Source organism: Chiloscyllium plagiosum, chromosome 2, assembly GCF_004010195.1.
Source record: "Chiloscyllium plagiosum isolate BGI_BamShark_2017 chromosome 2, ASM401019v2, whole genome shotgun sequence".
Lineage (NCBI taxonomy): Eukaryota > Metazoa > Chordata > Chondrichthyes > Orectolobiformes > Hemiscylliidae > Chiloscyllium > Chiloscyllium plagiosum.
This window is the reverse complement of record NC_057711.1, coordinates 141,369,920-141,385,475: the sequence shown is the minus strand read 5'-3', so window position 1 is coordinate 141,385,475 and position 15,556 is coordinate 141,369,920. Positions and strand designations below refer to the sequence as shown.

The following is a 15,556-nucleotide window of genomic DNA, read 5'->3' as shown; positions in this document are numbered from 1 at the left end:
TTCTCTCTCCCTCTCTTTTTCTCTCTCCCTCTCTTTTTTTTTCTCTCCCTTTCTCTTCCCCCCCCCCCCCCCCTGTCCCTTGAGTTGTGTACCCTAAACCCCTCTTCCCCAGATAATCTCTCCAACATTGTCCTGTACAGGCCAAAAGTCAAACCTGTCTGGTGGGGGAATGGGCAAGAGGCTTCAGCAATGCTGCAGGTCCCTTATACACAAATGTGTGTCTGCTCAGAAACAAACACTGAGATGGAGAGAAGGAGCAAGGCAGGCAGAGCGCAGAAAAAGGCAACTTCAGAAAACTCTGAGCCACAGACGAGAGGCATCGAATCAATTAACCAAATAATCAATTATCCTAACAAAATAGTTCCCATCCATCTCATTCGGATAATCAAGATTCCTCTGTATGTGGAAATTTAATCAGATGTGTTCAAATCGGGGCTCTGGAAGATAAGGAGGAACTTGACGTTGCAAAAGAATGTTTGCTAAAAATTAACAACAGCATGGCAGGGTGGAAATTATTTGCAATAAGAAGTTTGGATCTGAGATACAATGAGGCATGTTCAGTTGAAGTAGTAAGGGGATTTGATCATTTATCTAAAGACATAATTTGCAGGTAAATAGTGAAAAGGCTAGAGTAAATACTCCTATAGAGAGCTGGCAAGGACGCTTCAGGGTGAATGGGCTCCATCTGTAACCATTTTCAGGAAAGATGGTCCTTGAATAGAGGAGGTCAACATTCTTTGAAGGGAAATGGCCAAAACATTAAAGAGGACATTCTGTGGAGGATAGCAACTTATAAAGGTTCATGAGTTACACTGAGAACAGACTAAAGGAAGAAGCATGGAGTTACAGAAGCAGAGGGAACAATGCAGGGACAGGAGCAGAAAAGAATATTCAATATGAAAATTGATTGTGAGCAGGAAACAGAAGCAAAAAGAGCAGTTTAATTATGCTGCTTAGATTGAGAAAACATTTGGCTGAGTGAAGCATGAAAAATTAATTGATGTCCTACCAAGATATAAAATTAATGAGAAAGGCAGGGCTTTTTAATCTTTGCAAGATAATATCAAGCAAAGTTAATAAACTTATACAACAGATATATCAGGAGGAATTTGATTTGGGATAGAAAAATCAACCAAACATTTAAACACGTTCTACATTAATTATTACGACTGGCAAACATAGCTCAACAAAAAATGAAAACCAAACTTCAAGTGCAATGATGATAATAGTACTTATTGCATATACAAATCATATTGTATAAGACTGCTGATTGGAAAATACTACAATCACAAAGAAAGAACATGCCAAATTGGACTTGAGTTATTTGATTTGATAATTGAAAAAGGAGATAAAATTGATTACTTATGCAGTCAAAGAACATCAGATTAAATTCAGGAGTGTGTAAATGACTTTTTTAAAAAAAGAGTTTTTATGCTGTTTCCTTAGAGGCTTCTGCAGAACTCTGACCAGCATCATTGCATTGGGAACATAGACCCCTGTGGAATCTCAGCACCAGAACACTATGGTAAATATGGACCACAGTGATGTGGAAATTAGCTTTGGATATTGCAGACAGACAGATGTTAGAATTGTAATACTTCAAATAGAAGTTGCAAAATGATGAAAGAAAAATTGCATGCACTTGGCACAATATTAGCTATACGATAGCTCGTCATTCTTTGAACAGACTGCAGGCATGCTGTAAGGAACACAGTTAATCCTTCAGTTCTGCAGATACAAATGACATTATATGAGACTGGTGATTGTTTAGAAACTACTAGTCATAAAGAAACAACATACCAAATTCAACTTGAGTTTTTAATATTTCCAATTTTACAGATTATGCAAATATATGGCACGAGCCTTGTAATAAAACATTAAAATAGGAAAATCCCTGGAAGTGTTAACTTATTCAAATTGTAAACTCACCAAAGGTGAGCTATATCTTGGAACAGATATTATCAAGAGAGTAGCCTCTTTGGGGCTGTTGAAAGTTCATAAACTGAGCATCGGAAATAAGAAATTTAGCAACAAGTAGTCATCAAATCAACTGACCTTTTGCATTTGTACTTTTTATCATGTTCAAATGATAGAGTATCCAAGTGATAGTATTAATTCTCATAAAATCTAACCCAGTAGTAGAAGAGGAGGAACTTGTATTTATGTGTTGTCTTTCACAGCCTCGGGCCTAATAGCTAGATTAGATTGGATTGGATTCCCTACAGTGTGGAACCAGGCCCTTCGGCCCAACATGTCCACACCGACCCTCGAGTAACCCACCCAGACCCATCTCCCTCTGACTAATGCACCTAACACTATGGGCAATTTAGTATGGCCAATTCACCTGACCTGCACATCTTTGGACGGTAGGAGGAAACCGGAGCACCCAGAGTAAAGCCACAACGACAAGGGGAGAATGTGCAAACTCCACACAGACAGATGCCCAAGGCTAGAATTGTACCTGGAACCCTGGTGGTGTGAGGCTGCAGTACTAACCATTGAGCCACCGTGCCGCCCTTAAAATTTACTATTTGCCATGTTGAGATTTGAACTCCTATCCAAATACCTTTGACCTGGGGCTCAAGTTTACTAAGCTGGTGACATTACTGCTATACCACTTTTGCTGTAGCTATAGATTCCCTACAGTGTGGAAACAGGCCTTTTGGCCCAACATGTCCACACCGACCCTCCGAACAGTAACCCACCCAGACCCCATTTCCCTCTGACTAATGCACTAATGGACAATTTGGAATGGCCAGTTCACCTGGCCTGCACATCTTTGGGCTGTGGGAGGAAACTGGAGCACCCTGAGGAAACCCACGCAGACACGGGGAGAATATGCAAACTCCACACAGACAGTTGCCAGAGGCCGGAATCAAATGTGTGTCCCTGGTGCTGTGAGGCAGCAGTGCTAACCACTGAGTCACCATGCCGCCCATATCCTTTATGGACAATTAAATACTTTGAAGTGTAGTCACTATGTAGACAAATATGACAGCCAATTTGTACGTAGGGTCCCACAAATGATGAATCATATAATTATCATCTGTTTTAGGTACTGGTTCAGGGATGAGTATTTGGCAGGATACAAAGGAGAACTCCCCTGCTCACTCATTTTCATATAGTGGCATGGTATCTTATGTTCCTTCCCCTCCGATCCCACCAAGAGGATAGACTAGATTAATGTCTCTTCATTGTATCACTCCCTCTATCATACTGAAATGTTTGTCAGGATTGTGTTCTCAAGTCTTTGGAATGGAACTTGAACCCCAAGGCCTTCTGTCTCTGAATCAAGAGTGCAGCTTCTGCTGTAACATAGCAGACCAGGTAGTATCCTTGCCTGTGCATCATAAGACTTAAAGAAGTCAATTATCACATATATATGTATAATCTGGTCTGACTTTTCAGTGTGGAGGTATGCTGCTAGAAATGGTGCACATTGGATATGATCTTAAAGGCTTGCATTGCTGTAATACAATATGACAATGGGTCAAATTCTGTCCATTATTGTATCAAGAACTGCAATTAATTGATCATTTTTCATGCCTCTCTAGAGTTAACAGTGAATACAGTTTCGAAGCATTTTGGATTACCACAACAGGCATGTTTTAAAGGATTTCTTTCAAAAGGATTTCTTTCTTACTGATCCCCATTTAGAATGCAGAGAAGAGTTGTTCCATGAGATTCTAGGTACTTTTATTTAAATGTGCATTCTTAGGTACTTTTTTCGAGCAGTCATAGAAAAAAAATCACAATTGTTACTTGTTTAGTTATGAAGCATTGATTTTTAAAATTCAGCTTTTGGTAACTCCAGTCTCAGTACACAGTAAGTTTTTTTTAAAAGGTGCAGAATCAACAAATGTGCATAATTTATTAAGCCAGAGCGAGAAGTCAACAATGGTGAACAGCAAGTCACTAGGGACATTAGAAGAGAGGATGGCAATATTACAGGAAAGAAAGAAGTCTTCTGTTTTACATTAATCTTTTTTTTTGAGAAATAACCAGGTGCTGAATTTGCCAATGTATGTGAGCTATTGTTCCATATGTGATATTACTTAAAATAAAGTTTAAAACTTTCTCTCCTAATTTAAAGTAAAATAGGATGGCTACATCATATTAAACTCTGCCTGGAGATGAGTCCATGTGATTTCGATATCAAAAGGTTGGAGACCCAAATTGATACCAACAGAAAGTCAATGCCAGGATTTATATCTTGAAACGAAAGAAGGGGAGCTTATCTTTCTGGACACAAACTCTTAGACCAATTAAGAGACATGCAGAGGAAGATTAAAATACCTGCTACTATGACAAGCACAGGAAATAGGACTTTGTGTTTACCACTAAACAGAATACTGGTGAGAATGGACTCCCAATTTGAAAAGATTATTCTTGTCGAGATTTAAAGAGAAAGGAGTTGCCAGAGGGTGCCTAGCTGTTGGAAATCAGTTCAATGCTACTCAGGAGATTGAGTATAGGAACTTTAAAGGGACATTGCACCCTGCAATGGATCATAACTGTGAATTACTATATGGACATGTTGAACTTTAAAATAATTGTTTTTCCAGAAGAATATGCAAGCCAAAAGATGGCTAGCAAAGTAAATTCAGTGGTTGTTTGGAAAATCCCTGCATGATTACGGAGTCCTGAATATCACACCCGATGAATATCAAGGTAACCTCAGACAATGACACTTCAAGAGAAGAGGTAGCATTCAAAAAAGGCAGTGTCTGCTGACAATGAAACTGCAGAACAACTACACATCCATGCTCACTCAAACACCAATGCACAAGTTTCCAGACACTCTACATTTTTGTGTCATGCACAGAACAGGGACAACATTGAAGCGGAATGGGGCAGGGCATGCAAGGGGAGACAATGGATGGGCTGATGGCAGGGAAGAAAACAGACAGGGCTGGTGAGGGTGTAGGGTGAGAACAGATGGGGCTCTTGAGGAGAGTAGAGAGAACTGGCCCAGGAGCCAGGAGATTTTCCACTCTTTTGCACTCTCTCACAACCATCCATCCATCCCCAGTCCCAACCTTTCCCCTCACCTCCCAAGCCATGGGCTGCATCCTCCAGGACCATTTGTCTGTGCAACTAAAAGGTAGTGCACACTGCATATGTACATGCACTAGCAGACGCAGCCTTGAAAACATTAACAGTATCTCCTATGGCTATAGGACTGATTATCCTCAGCAGGAAGCCATGTTCAGTAGGTTGTGTCACAGACTGCAGGTAAGATGAGGTGGAAGAAAGACAGTTCTGGGCAAAATACATGCCATTTCATGAAAACACGAGAGGGCATTACTGTAACCTCTGGTTTCTGTATCCTAGCGAACTGGTGTGCTATACTGTTCAAGTTCCACTCTGCTGAAGTGTGCAGTGAAGGGACTCAGCTGAAAATTGTCACTAGACATCCCTTCAATTTTCAGGTAAAAAGAAATAAACTCTCTCTTGCTGAAAACAAGTCTTCAGCAAAGACGCTGTTGAAAGAAACGAGAAAAACTCCTTTGAGTTGATTGCAGAACCAAAAAAAAAACTACACTGCTAAAGTCAGTGCTATTAGTATCACTCACTTCAATGATCACAGCATTTCACAATCAGATACCAGCCAAAGACTGATTCATATATTTTTGACTTTAATTCTAATCCATGTTTGCATGTGTTGAATGTTATCTTTTCTCATATTTTAGTAAACTCATACTCTCTTTAACCCAAAAAATCCTAGTTAAATTTGGCTCCTTTAAAACATAAATTACATGTGGGCTGCTAAAGGGTATCCATGAAGGAAGGGATCCATTTTAAATTAATCTTGTGACCTACTGAGGTTAGAGTTTTTGAAAAAGATTTGTGGTTCAGGTTGTGGGTGAGGTCATAGATTTGTTTTCCGAGCTGATGTGTTTTTTTGCAGCCATTTAATCACCACTAGGTGACATCGTCAGTGCGCCTCTGGTGAAGCGTTGGTGGTCTGTCCCGCCTGGTATTTATGTGTCTGTTTTCCGGTACTTCTGGTTCTGTATGTGAATGGTTTGTATATCGGGTCCAGTTCAATATGTTTATTGATTGAGTTCCAGTTGGAGTGAAAGGCTTTAAAGAATTCTCTCATGTGTCTCTATTTTGCCTCTGCTGGGATGGTTACATTGTCCCAGTTGAATTTGTGTCCTTCATTGTCTGTGTGGGTGGAAATGAGAGATTACTGGTAGTGGGGAACTGAACACTCGCATAGTCTGTTTTCTTCCTGTTTATCCTATGTAGTGTTTTTCACAGGCCTTGCAGGGTATCTTGTGGATTATGTTCATGCTGTTAGATGTGGGTATCGGTTCCTTAGCTTTTGTGAAGAGTTGGTGAAAGGTGTTTACCGGTTTGTGGATCACTGATTCCTAGGGGTCTGAGTAGTCAGTTAGTCGTTTCTGATATGTCCTTAATCTACAGTATGGTCACTACTGTGTCTGGTCATGTAGTGTTTTCTTCTTTTAGGTTTGTTGCATAAGTGCAGGAGGAAAGTGCTCTTGAGGTACCCATTTTGGTATGCTTTCCTTTATTGGTCGGAGCATTGAATACAGGAGTTGGGAGGTCATGTTACAGCTGTATAGGATATTGGTTAGGCCACTTTTGGAAAATTACGTGCAGTTCTTGTCTCCATCTGATCGGAAAGATGTTGTGAAACTTGAAAGGGTTCAGAAAAGATTTACAAGGATGTTGCCAGGGTTGAAGGATTTGAGCTATAGGGAGAGGCTGAACAGGCTGGGGCTGTTTTCCCTGGAGTGTCAGAGGCTGAGGGGTGACCTTACAGAAGTTTATAAAATCATGAGGGACATGAATAGGATAAATAGACAAAGTCTCTTCCTTGGGGTGGGGGAGTCCAAAACTATAGGGCATAGGTTTAGGGTGAGAAGGGAAAATATAAAAGAGATCTAAGGGGCAACATTTTCACATAGAGGGTGGTGCGTGTATGGAATGAGCTGCCAGAGGAAGTGGTGGGGGCTAGTACAATTGCAACATTTAAAAGGCATCTGGATGGGTATAAGAATAGGAAGGATTTGGAGGGATTTTGGCTGGGTGCTGACAGGTGGGACTAGGTTGTGGGATATCTGGTCAGCATGGATTAGTTGGACCGAAGGGTCGGTTTCTGTGGTATACGTCTCTATGACTCTGTGTTCCAGTTCTGCCCTCTAGAGTTCTGGGTTGCTGCAGTTCCTGTTTAAATAGTGTCCTAATGCAGCTTCATTTGTAAGTGCTGGGGTTGTTGCTGTTAGAGTTCAGTATGGGTGTTCTTTCTGTATACTCTGGTCTGGAGTTCATCGGTAGGTGTGTGTCCACTAACAGGAAGGGGAGTCTTGTTGTTCTCTACTTCAGTTAATTTTGTTCTGGTGAGAATGTTATTGATGTGGTGGTGAGTTTCTTCCAGTTGTGTACCTTTAATGATGACAAAGGTATCATCTACATACCAGATCCAGAGTTTGTGTTGGATGGCAGGAGGGGCTGCCCATTCCAAACATTGCATTACTGTTTCTGCTTTCAATCCTGATATTGAAGACCCCATTAATGTACCATTGATTTGTCTCTATGTTTGTCCATTTGAATGTAAAATGAGTTGTGAGGCATAGCTGCAGTAATTTTAGCATGCTGTTCTTGCTGTTGCTGCTGGTATCATCAGGTGTCGTGGTATCTTCTTGTCCAATGGTGTGGCAATAGTATTCTTAGAGATGTAAAGAGCGCTGTTACGTCAAATGAAATCATTATTTTGACCTCCTATTGTGATGTTTCTGATGATGTTAAGGAACTCTTGGGAGTAGTGAATTGAGTAGTTGGAGTATTCTACTAGGTGTTTCAGTCTTTTCTTCAGTTCCTTGACTAACTTGTAGGTAGGCATCCCTGGGAGCGATACAATAGGTCTGAGGTGGTAATGCACCCCTTCTTCCTTCCTCACCTGGGAGGTATAATCATTTGTGGGTATCTCAGTTGGAATCGTAATAAATTGTAGACCCTCACTTAGGGACCAGCCACAAAAATTTGAAGACATCCTGGTATTGCAGGGAAACAAACTTGTTAAAGAAACAGGAAGGATTTAGGACTTTTAAAAGTTACATATCTGCTGAAAGTATACAATAGTATACAAAACACAGCCTAAAGTTTTCAGTGTTAATTGGTTAATGGGAAAAGTATCTTTTTTCTTTAGTTTAATATGTGACAGTACAGTGGTTTTAAGAGGTTACTTTGTCCTGTTGTTTCGTTTTAAAGAAGAGAGGTTTTAAGACAGATATTGAGCTGTTTAGTTAGAAAGGCAGTAAGGTAAACAGCTTGAGAGGCCTTGGTTTTTTTTTAGAAAAGTTGGAGCAATAGAAGCAGCCTGAATGTGTGTGCTCAAACACTGTCAGAACCAGGATCTTTAACTTTCAGCAGTTGTTGGGGTCTTGAAGAGGCAGGAGCTATTTTTTTGTCCCTCTCTTGGTTACTGCCAAAAGCTGAGAGTTCTCTATCTGCTACTGGAGTTGCATGTGAGACAACCTGTATTCTAAATTAGCCTTTTTACCAATGGTGTGTATGTGGAATGTTACTATATTGGAACAGTTAATTAGTAATAGTTACTGCATCTATTATTTTGTTATTTTTTCCAATCGAGTTAAGTTATTCCAAGTTCCTCTTTCTTCTTGTATTTTAACAATAGTATTTGAATAAATTGTATTTTGCTTAACGTCAAGTAGTTTGACCAATCGAATTGCATCTGAAACACAGCACCTCACATTTACCTTGAAAATAAGAAAAAATTAGAGTCTAGGCTACCTTAAGATATTTTGATGGTCTCCAGTCTGGTCCATAACAAATATTTATGTTACCTACTAGGTAATATTTAGTCAACTATTACGACACTGGGTAAACTCCTCTGCTAATTTAAACCAGTCATACACAAAAAGTTCACCTCGCGCTGTAATCTGTGAAATTTTGAGAGGCAAAGAATTATCCCACAAGTCAATATTTAAAGTAAAATTTAACAATTTTACTTCAACAGAGAATATTAAAACCACCAACTATTTACAACTCCTTTTGCTTAATTCTATCTTTTACCTCCCACTCTACAATACTGATCCGATTTTTTAAAAATTCCAAATAAGATTTACAAAAGAAGATCATGTTTCAAAACCAGTCAGCTTTGTCAATTCTCCTTTGTAGGTTTTCCTCTGTAGATTTTCTCTAGGTTGGTTTTGATGTTCTGCTGAGCAAATTTCTTATCGACAGGTACTTTTCAGAGAGCTCTTCAACTAGCTTTCTATATTTGTGGATGTCCTTGGCAGTTCTTCTATCTGTTCAAAATGTCCAGTTTTATACCCCAAAATATCGGATCATTTCATTGGTTTTGATAGTATCAAAATTCAAGTTTGATTGGATTTTGGTATCTTGGGGCATAATTTAAACTAATTGGCCAAATTTGAATTTGTATTGTTTTTGTTTTATGGCAACTCCTCTGCAACTATTTGTTTCAACCATTCTTACTTTGTTCAGGACCCTCTGCTTTCAGTCCTTGCTAGCTTTTCAACTCTGTTAAAGATACAATACACTTCTACATCTTCATAACACATTGTTGATTTGGGTTTGTTTCTTCCAGCAAAAGTCTTAAAACATGAAATCTTGTACAATTCTTTCCATTGTATGCTGAGAAATTTATATTTTTACATAAGGAACATTAGTCTCTGAGAATTATAACACTGTAACCTTATTTGCTAAACCATACAGTAATCCTAAACATTCAATGAAATGTTTTAATCTCACTATGAAAAAGTGTCACCTGTAGTTCAGATAACTGTTAGTCACCTAAGAACTGAGGACATGCAACAATTCTCAAAGCCTAATCACTTGATTTTAGATGTTTGTTTAAATAATGTTAGTTAAGGAACTTGTGTCCCATTTCATTTGAGACAATCAATAAGAAGGATTGTTCTCTGTATTGGACTGCATTCTGTTCCTATAAGTTTGGTATCTAAGATAAGGTAAAAGCAAATTACTGCAGATGTTGGAATCTGAAACCAAAAGAGAAAATGCTGGAAAATCTCAGCAGGTCTGGCAGCATCTATAAGGAGAGAAGAGAGCTGACGTTTTGTTTTAAAAAATTCTCAAGGTCAGGTTCGTAGGAGAGTAGTCTGACACAGAACAAACGACCAAGAGGCGAGTCTGCTAGAATATGAGCATTTTATTCCCCGCAGCGTCGCCACAACCAGGTCTCATACTTACAACGGGTCTGGCTTATACTCACTCTACATGTTACCGGAACTGGGAGCCGTCAGTTCTCGTAGAGCGGTTGCCAACAACCCACGCTCGGCGGTTAAACGTAACCCCGGAGCAGACTCACCGAACTGGAGACTTTTCCAGCTGATATACTCTTTTCCAGATATAAACATTCATGTGAACAGCAGAGCAAGGCTAAAAAACACATTCCATTCTGGTTACATACAGATAAGATTCACACGGGGAGGTGTGTAATAAGATTCACACGGGACTAAGCAACACCTCCATTCCGGTTAGATTCACACATGTATTGGGACATAATTTTTAACCGTTTCACCACACGTTTCAAGTCTAACTGACCAGCTTTGACAAAGGGTTAGTTAGACTCAAAACATCAGCTCTTTTCTCTCCTTACAGATGCTGCCAGACCTGCTGAGATTTTCCAGCATTTTCTATTTTGGTATCTAAGATAAGGATTGGTTAGCTGGAACAATGTGCTGACATTGAGTTCAATCTCTGTACTAGCTGAAGTGGTTTTTGGGACTTTCCTTACCCCCTTGTGATGTTGTGGTAGAGATTTATGCAAAGTCATATTTGGTGAATTTCAAAGATACTACATTAAAAATTGCACAATAGTTTAAAGGTATGTAGGGAGACAAGTTTCATCAACATACTTTGATTTGCAGTTATATAGTGCACACTTTCAATGCTTCTTATTTTTGTTGGGTTAAATTATCATTGAAAAATTTTAATGGTACTAGATCGAGACAGTGATAAGTATCCATGGATGATGAGATGGTGTGGAAGATGGGTGCATAGCAGCTTTCAAAAATGGGTTTGAGAAGCATCTTGGAGGGAGGTGAAGAATTTTGGGGAATGAGCTTGAAGCTTGGACTGCTGATGGTCTTCAATATCGGAAGAATTAAAACCAGAGAGAGCAGCAGGAGAACACCATTCACCCCTCAAGTCTGCTTCACCATTCGTTATGATCATGGCTGATCATCCAATTCAATACCTGTTCCTGCTTTTCCTTCAAGCCATTTGATCCCTCTAGTCCAAGTACTACTTGAAATCATACAATGTTTTGGCCTCAACTGTTTTCTCTGACAGCAAATTCCATAAGCTAACCGCTCTCTGGCTGAAGAAGTTTCTCCCATTCTGTCCTAAATGGATTGCTCCAGTTGACTGTGACTCTCATTCATGAGGCTAGAATTGGAAAAGTGCAGAGATCTGAAAGGGTTACCGGGTTGGAAGAGATTTTTTAATTCATTTGGAAGATAAGGGCCAGACCAACATTTATTGCCCATCCTTAACTGTTCTTGAGAAGTTGGTGGTGAGCTGCTTTTTTGAACTGCTGTAAACTATTTGGCATATATTCACCTAGAATGCTGTTAGAGAGGGGGTCCTGAAATTTGACCCAGTGACACCAAAGACATTTCCAAGTCAGTTTGGTGAGTGACACGAGATTTGATATTCTCATGTATCTACTGCCCTTGTCCTTCTAGATGGTAGTGAGTTGCGAGTTTAGGAGGTGCTGTCTAAGAAGCCTTGGTGAATTTCTGCTCTATCTTGCAGATGGTATGCAGTGCTGTTACTGAGTATTGGTGATAGAAGGACCACAAGTTTGTGAATGTGGTGCCAATAAAGTGGACTGTTTCATTCAGATCATTCAGAAAGGTTAAGTGTCTTGTGTGTTGTTGGTGCTACACTCATCCATGCAAGCAGGAATATTCCATCACACTCTTGACTTGTGCCTTGTAAATGGCAGACAGGTTTTAGGGAGTAAGGAGAGGGGCTACTCACTGCAGTATTCCTAGCCTCCAATCTGCTCATGTAGTCACATATTTATATGACTAGACCAGTTGAGTTTCTGGTCAATGGTAACCCTCTTTCCCCCCCCCCCCCCCACCTTGCCCAAACAGGTTGTTGATAGTGTCACCATCATTAAATTTCCCATTTAAACATCAAGAGGCAGTGGTTCAAGATGATCATCACCTGGTATTTGTGTGCCACAAACTTGCTACTTATCAACCCAAGACTGGATATTGTCCAGATCTTGTTGCATTTGAGCATGGACTGCTTCAGTATCAGAGGAGTCACAATTGATGCTCAATCAGAACTGCATCAACGATGAGTCCTCAAGTGTACTCATGCAGTTGGCCATCACTTACAAGCTGGAAACAATGCTCTCCTAGCTCTTAAAGCTCTGCCAAGTTGGTGGCTAGAGTGCTGTGGTCTTAAAACTGACAGTAAGCTTCCTGACAGACCTTTCAAATGCACCAAGAATTTCAGTCTGCACGGCTTTCTAAATGCCAAGCAATCAAATTTTCATAAGGGCACCCTGTAAATATTCTACAAATAGCTTATTCCCGCACTTCATTGCCAGTGAGTTTAATGGATTGGGAAAGGAATTGAATTCATGAAGGAAATGTGGAGCAGTCCTGAAGCTTGGTGTTGAGGTTCCCCAAGCAGTCTTTATTTTGTGTAGGGTGCATAGAACAGGAGTAGGCAAGTCAGCCCATTGGGTCTACTCTGCCATTCAGTACGATCTTGGCTGATCAAACATTTCAATGCCTTCTAGCCACCCCATTCCATCCTAATAACCACTGCTAATCAGACATGAATCAATCTCTACCTTAAACATACTTCAAGACTGAGTCTTCACAACCCTCTGTGATGAAGAATACCAAAGATCACAACTTCTGAGGAAAAAGTTCTCATCTCACACCTAAGTAGCATTCCCCTTATTTTTAAATTGTACCTCTTGGTTATAGACTCACCAACTGGGGAAACATCTTACCTGCATCTTTCTAATCCATATCTTTAAGCATTTTGTAAGTTTCAATGCAATCATCTCAATCTTCATAACACAAGAGAACATAGACCCAGGTTGTCTAATCTCTCTTCATAGGACAATCCCCCCCCCCACCCACCCCACACCACTACCTAGGGAATAAGTCTACTGAACCTTCATTACACTATTTCTAAGGCAATAATACCTTTACTGAGGTATAGTCAGAAATCACAACACCAGGTTATGGTCCAACAAGTTTGAGAGCATAGCCCCTTCATCAGGTGGAGAGAGGGAATCACACAGAACACAATTTATAGGCAGAGATCAAAAGATCATACAAATGGTGAGTGGAGTGTCCTAACTCCTAGTCATTGATATATATTGTAAACAGCAATAGCCCAAGTAACTATCTTTGCAGTCCCCCAATATTCATAGCCTGCCCCCATCTGCAAGTTTGCCGATGACACCACCATGATACGATAGATATCAAAATGATGAGTCAGAATAGAGAAAGCAGATAGAGGGCTTAGACTCGTGGTGCAATGATAAGAACCTCCCTCGATGTCGGCAAAACAAAAATGATCATCGACTTCAGAAGAGCAGTAGGAGGACACACCCCATCTACATCAATGGAGTGGAGGTTGAGGCTCGAGAGCATAGAGTTCCTAGGAGTCATGATAATTGACGACCTATCCTGGACTTCCCACGTAGATGTGACAGTCACTGTGGCAGAACACATGCTTCCTTATTCTCAGGCAGCTTAGGAAATTCAGCATGTCTACAAAGTCCTTCACCAACTTTTACAGATGCACCATAGAAAGCATACTATCCAGGTGCAAAGCAGCCTGGTAAGAGAGCTGCTCTGCCTAGGACTATAAGAAACTACAGGAAGTTGTGCGCGCAGCCAGACCATCACAGAAGCCAACCTCCCATCCATGGACTCCATTTACACTTCTCATTGCTGTGGAAAGGCTGCCAACAAAGACCCTTCCCACCACGATAATGTTCTCCTACAACCTCTGCCAGCAGGTACAGGATACCAAAGTTTGAATACATGCACCAACAGGTTCAAGAACAACTTCTTCCCTGCTCATATTAGGCTGATGAATGGACTCTTTAACTTCAAAGAATATTGATCTTTCTTTGCACACTACCTGTGCAGTGTAACCTGTATGCCTCACTCTAAGCACCCTATGATCTGTTTGCTATGATTTGTCTGTACTGCTCCCAAACATAACTTTTCACTGTACTTGTGTACACATGACTACAATAAAATCAAATCAATGCTAGAAAGACCCATTATTCCTACTGTTTGCTGTCTACTAGCCAATCCTTAATCTATGCTGGTATGAAACCCACTATTCCATGTGCTTTAAATCTTTCTAACCAGCTTCTGAAAATGTAACTGTACGACATCCATCAGCTTTCCTTTAAATCAATATTGGTAGTAATGTCAAAACACTCCAACGTTCCTTAAATATGATTTTCCCATTTGCAAATCTGTGCTGACTATACCCAGTTAGATTATCAACCGGGTGTCTTTTCGTTCTCCCCTTCATACTTTATCAAAGATTTTGGCATTTTTCCTACTGCAGATGTAAAGCTAACAAATATATAGTTCTGTTTTCTTACTCACTTTGCAAATAGTGGGCAACATTTGCTACCTTTCAAATGACAGGAATCATTCTAGGACCTATATAATTATTGAAAATAAGCCAATAATGCATCGACTATCTCAAAAGCCAACTGTTCCAACACAGGGATGTAGACCATCAGGTCCTGGAGATTTATCATTTTTCAGCCCATGATTTGCCACCATGATCTTCTTACTAATGCAAATTTCCTTTAACTCTTCGTTCTCCGTATCTGCTTGGATCTCTAGTTCTGGGGGGGGGGGGGGATCTCGTATCTTCTTCGGTGAAACCAGATATAAAGAAATAATTTATCTGCCATTTCTCTATTCCATATTAGAAATTTTCCAGTAGTGGATCCACATTCATTTTCATTAAACATTTCCTTTTCATATACCATTAGAAATTTAGGTATGACGTATTTTGCCAGATTCCATTCATAATCTATTCTCCTTTTTCTTTTGGTCTTTTTGGTCCTCAGTTGTTGTACAAAATTTCTCAATTCTCAGAATGATTGCTATTTCTGGCAGCTTTATATGTCTTTTCATTTTGTACAATCCTGAACTTCCTTGGATCTGCTCCCAGGAGGACCAGTTCCACCACAGAACACACCAGATGGCCTCCTCCTTTAGAGACCGCAATTTCCCTTTCCATGTGGTTAAAGATGCCCTCCAACGCATCCCGCACCTCCGCCCTCAGACCCCACCCCTCCAACAGTAAAAAGGACAGTACGCCCCTGGTGCTCACCTTCCACCCTACCAACCTTCGCATAAACCAAATCATCCGCTGACATCTCCGCCACCTCCAAACAGACCCCACCACCAGGGATATATTTCCCTCCCCACCCCTTTCCGCCTTCCGCAAAGACCGTTCCCTCCGTGACTACCTGGTCAGGTCCACGCCCCCCTAC

At 40.4% G+C, this 15,556-nt stretch overlaps 1 long non-coding RNA gene across 1 annotated transcript in view; it reads left to right on the top strand.

Annotated features, from left to right (window-relative positions):
- The window catches only part of LOC122564716, a 17,847-nt gene extending 11,250 nt beyond the window's left edge, over positions 1 to 6,597 (top strand). The window contains exons 3-5 of the long non-coding RNA XR_006315980.1: positions 1,447 to 1,525; positions 3,555 to 3,690; positions 4,094 to 6,597. This is a non-coding gene — a long non-coding RNA (uncharacterized LOC122564716). The remainder of the gene's footprint in view (positions 1 to 1,446; positions 1,526 to 3,554; positions 3,691 to 4,093) is intronic.
- Positions 6,598 to 15,556: the final 8,959 nt, after the last annotated feature.